The following is a 5,294-nucleotide window of genomic DNA, read 5'->3' as shown; positions in this document are numbered from 1 at the left end:
ACATTCTACATGCAGTGGGGTTTCAAACCCTGGTCTCCCAGGTCATAGTCCAACACTCTAGCCATTATGGCATTCTAGTTTCATGGGCTTGCAGTCTGAATCATTTAAGCACCTAGCCACACACACAGGTGAAGCTCCTTAGCATGTTCCCTATGTGACAGGGAACTGCCATCGGCACAGAGATGAGAGATAGAGGGGCAATTGTGTTACAGGGAGCCTCCGAATATCTTGCAAAGCAGTTCCTCTTCCGGCAAGGAGGGAAGCCCCACCTCCAGTGGAGAAGAGGTGCATGAGCCAGAGGATGCTAGAAAGAGCCTTAACACCGCGCCTGAACAAGCCGGCAAGAGGGAAGCACACCCCTGCCTTCGCCCATCATGCGCAGTAGTCTGAGGCCCTTTTATGTTGGGGGAAGTACAAGAACAGACCACTCCCGGATTCTGCTAGCGATTCAGCCAGGCATGAAGTTATGACGCTCTGCACTGTAAATAATTTGCTCCAAAATAAAGCCTGTAAAAGACAGGTCGGAGTCCTGCCTGGTTACTCTCGAGCAACCACAACAGCATCTGACACCATGGCTAGGGATTTATTTACTCCACATATCATGGGATCAACAATGGAGCTTCTTCCAAATGTGCTCCAAAAAGAGCTATGGGAGAATGTCACCAAGCTTGGGAAAAGACAGTCAAGGCCTTCAATGGAAGCTGCGCCACAGTGACACCGTAATGTAACAGAACTAACAATGTATAAAACCCGACTACTCATTTTATAAGGAAAAATTCTTCCCAGTAATTAAATCAGCGGAGCAGATAAAGTCAATTATGAGGCTCCTGGCCCATACACTACGGAAGCCAGTCAGCCGGCCAGCTAGGATACACCAATTCCTCTTGGAACAGGGGCCTCGATATTGTGCAGGCACAGCCTTCTGCCTGAGGATGCAAGAGATGCACATGGTTTTCTGATCCCCAAGGGAAAGCCACATATTCACAGCTACAGATAAAATAACCACATATAAAGCAACAGGATTCTGGAAAGTTAATCCAAATCTGCATTTGAAGTGCACCATATGATGGTAATCTGATTACAGAGGACCACAGGGGTTGACATAGTTTTGATGTTTTGAACAACTGCCTGGAACCATGGGCAAAATGGACTATTGAATGTGAACAGCTGTCATTGATAGAAACCCAATCAACAGAGAACAACACTAAGCAATGCTCTACTTGAAATAATTACACAATCTTTCCCTTCCTACCCATGCCTCTATCCTACCACCAACATCTTCTGTTGCTTCCCTGTGTCTATAATAGATTGTAAGTGCCTTGGGGTAGGGACTAGCCTCAATGACAATGTTCTGCCTCCATTGTCAGAGCAGGATGCCTCTGAACACCACTTTCTGTGAATCATGTGTGGGAAGAGAGTGTAGTGGCACTCAAGTTCCGCTTGTAGGTTTCCCAGTGACTTCTGGTTGTCCATTACAAAAACTGGATGCTATACCAGGTGGACCTTTCACCTGGACAGGCAGAGCTTTCCTTTTGAGCCATCAAACCTGGGTGCACCCCCCCCCGTCAAAGCAGCATAATGTATGTAGACTTTTGTATATACTTAACAACAACTGCTAACGACCATTGCAATGACAGGCTGATCAGCAAGTTGAATTAGGAATGAGATGAACTTTGGCCAGGATGCAATGTAATGCATGAAGTAGACTACATTGTTGTTGTTGTTTTAAAAAAGAATGCATATATTCTTTTGTGGCATTATATCCTGAACATGCAGGCAGAAACATTCACAAAAAGAACAGCAAAGGTTTTGTGCAAGAGGTGGGCAGGGAGCTCTGTGCTTGTCCCTCAAGCATGCAGGTCTAACAGTCTCCAAGCTTTCCAGACATTGTGCCCATATGAGCATTTCTTGGCTCATGTATTCCAGCATCTTCACAGTAGCCGGTGAGATGCTTATGGGCAGGGTCTGAGTGCAGCAGCACTCTCCCAACAACTGGTATTCAGTTGTTGGCCTGAAATTATGAATTGAACATAAAGCAGACTTGTTGAACGCATGCTATTTTTTGGTATGGCCAGAAAAATATTTGAATCAAGATTTGGAACTGAAGGAAGCACGGTAGTTAGTTATCCTGGTTTCTTGATATTATAAGGGCCATGCTATGAGATACATGAAACGTCCTTTCTTATAGTATGCTTTTTCAGGAAAAGCAGGTGTGTGGGTCCTCGATCCATAATCGAAACGTTCTGTGTGTGGGAAGAAAGCTTTCACCCTTTCCTCCCCATACTGATTTGAAGGTGAAAATCGTCTCCACTCTCAACAACTGATATACATTTATTGTGAATAGCACCTCCACAGCAAACAGCCTTCAGTGTATTTGTTTGTAAGTCTTTTATGGATACCACAGGACTCGTCATTGTTTTTGTTGCACGAGGCTATCACAGTCACATACAGGACTTTAGTTTTTAATATCCCATTCTTCAGCATGTTCCTAGGATGAGTTACAAAAAGGTAAAATGAATGGGAGGGGATGAAGGGGGGAAATGCAAGAACGTTAGCCTCCACAATGTAAAATATAAAAGAGAAGCAAAGCCATTGACTAAGCCATATCCCACCTTTCTTCCCCATTATTATCCTCTGTGCTTCCCTCTGATGTAGGTTAGGGTAAGAGATAGTAATGAGCCTAAGGTCACCCAGTGAGTTTTGTGGGGGGTTGAATTCTGGTCTCCCAGGTCCTAGTCCAACACTCTAACCACTATGCCACACTTGCTCTCCTTAGTTGCTTTGCTGTCTGGGTGAATGCTAAAATCTGATTTCAATGTACTTCATGGAATGAAAGCAGTTGTATTCCAGAGTTATTTCCCCACTCTCTATTTCCATCTCTAAAGTTGTAAATCTAAGGAACAGACTTTTACTAACTGTTTCGAGTCAGTGTTGGGATCCACTCTCTGGATATTACAGTTATTATTTCTTTCCCCTACTGTTCTGCAGGATTGGAAATGCTTTTAGACAACAGAGGTGGGAAGCATAAAGTGCTTGCATTGTGTGCAGCTGGGAATAAAATAGCTTTAAATGATTATTTACTCAGCAGGATGGACAAGTTTTAAACCTTACCACTGCACTGGCGTGCTTCAGGAAAAAGGAAAAGTTAACACTGCTTTAAATATTGTCACAACATACATTGCTGCCAAGTGACCCCCCAACACACATACAAAACAGTAACTGCACGTGGAATATGAATATTAGTTGGGAGATCTTTTGTCAACTATGGCTTAGTTCCTGTCATATTGGGACAGCATGATAGTCTCCCAAAGTACTTTAAAGAAAAATTAAAAATGGTCCCCTTCCATAGCTCTAGTCATGCATTTAAGTAAATAAGTCTGGGCATAATGTCGTAGGGGCGTGGGACTGTGTACACTGCCTCACATCTAATGTCTCCTTCCCTGTCCCTTCCACCGCTGACATTCTTGTATTGAGCAGGAACTCATGAAGGGGGGTTATTTGCTTAAATCAACTTACAATCCTCCCTGAGATCAGGGATCCCAGTTACAAAGAGGTTTAGCAGTCCTCTGAATGTGATTATAACCCCCCCACCCCACCCCTCAGATCCAAAATGCAATGGAACTGTGCATGTTGGGATGTTGGGAATGTCCTGTTCTCTGGTTTCAGTCCCCTCTCTGGCTCAGACTTGCAAGGAGGAATCTGTCTGCCTCCCCCTACTTTCTGTCCAATGGACACCCCCTGATACAGCAGAGACAGCTCTTCAGAACAGGTGGAGGTCCAGAGTAGCCAACCTTCAGTAGGTCTCTGTACTTTGCTGAGACAACAATCCTTCTTGGCTGAGTTGCTGCCTGTGTCTGACACAGTGATCTGTCCAGGGTCCTGATGTTTTCCCTAATCTGATCCCACACAGCCCATTTTGACTCAGCTGTATCAGGCATGTCTCTTTGGACATGACCCTGACGATATAGCATTGCTGCTGCTTCATACCAGCCTCCTCTGGGAGCCATGAGCTGAGCTGAAGAAGAAAAAACACAATTAGCACAAACCCAAATAGCCAAGGCTTCACCTGCTGTGGAAGTGATGCTGAACCAAACAATGGCAAAGCCTTTTGTTTTGTTGGTTATGCTGCTTCCGAAATGGGTGAATCAAGACTAAGGATGGATACAGATGAATAGGTAAAATGGTTACTCCACTCTGTGAAACCCGTGTGAATATATTCTGGCATGCAGATTTTGACATAGACGGCTTAGCACCAGCCTGTGTGTGCTGCCAGGTTGCTGTCTGTTGTGTGATTTGTGTTACTCGAACAAGTTACTTTCTTGCAGAGTCCACATGACATCAGCAGCATCAAAAGGCTAGCTGTATTTCCCTCCATTTAATCTGGATTTACACTTTTTTGAGGGTTGGGGATCTGATAGATTTTAAAGGGGGGAGCTGTTGCCAATGACCCATTTGTAATGTCTCAACAACCTATTTAAAAATTAAGTCCTTGTGTAGAACCACCCCAGATTACCTTTAGAATCACCTCTTCCCACCTGTGCCTACCCAGAGACAGAGAACATCCTCTGAAGTCCTTCTCTGACTTATTCCCCATTATGTGAGATGCTGGGGTGGGGAGATACAAGCTTGGGAATGGTCTCCCCAACAAAGCATGTACAACCCTCCATCCCCCCAAAAAACCTTACCTCTTATCAATTTAATTTTTGTAGTCCTTTTTGCAGCCATTGATTTGTCTATCTGTTGGTACTGATGAAATAAAGGAGGAAGGAACTCTTCTCATTTGCTGAGACAACTGGGAGAGTCCACCCATGAATTTAAAAAGATGTAGTGTGAAAGAACATCTACCTTTTGGCCTTTCCCTGGATGTAGAGCCAGACACACATCCCTATCCGTGAAAGCCTCAATTTGGTCATGTGGGTACATGTTAGAACAGCTCCATGTCATTTTGCCAACGAGTGTGCCAAATTGGGAAGGCAAAAAAAGGGTGACTCATTTTGCAACGGGAATACAGCTCCCTCAAGGCACCCACCTCCGTTTCAGCTCGGCATTAACACTGACATTTCACAAAGCTTTGACTTTGTTTCGTCGTCGAAACTTTGTCACGGAAACCTTTCATAGCACAAGCATCATTCTCAGTGTTGACCTCTGCTTGGCTAAAGGTCAGTCACATTCTAGGTTTCCGTGTAGGTCTAACATTCAGGGATCTGTACTAGAGATGACAGGGAAACATTTCATGAGAGCCAGCATTACAAAGCGGCTGGCAAGCATATCTTATCCTTGTGCTTCTTTTAAAT

At 44.4% G+C, this 5,294-nt stretch overlaps 1 long non-coding RNA gene across 1 annotated transcript; it reads right to left on the bottom strand.

Moving 5' to 3' along the window:
• Positions 1-2,224: 2,224 nt before the first annotated feature.
• Positions 2,225-5,031, bottom strand: LOC309539872. The gene is made up of 3 exons (XR_014223016.1): positions 4,846-5,031; positions 3,792-4,015; positions 2,225-2,488 (listed from the first exon to the last, which is right to left on the bottom strand). It is a non-coding gene; the product is annotated as an uncharacterized lncRNA (long non-coding RNA).
• Between the last annotated feature and the right edge of the window lie 263 nt (positions 5,032-5,294).

The sequence above is a fragment of the Podarcis vaucheri genome (assembly GCF_965113315.1).
Source record: "Podarcis vaucheri genome assembly, chromosome: 8".
NCBI lineage: Eukaryota > Metazoa > Chordata > Lepidosauria > Squamata > Lacertidae > Podarcis > Podarcis vaucheri.
This window is presented reverse-complemented; position numbering and strand designations above follow the sequence as displayed.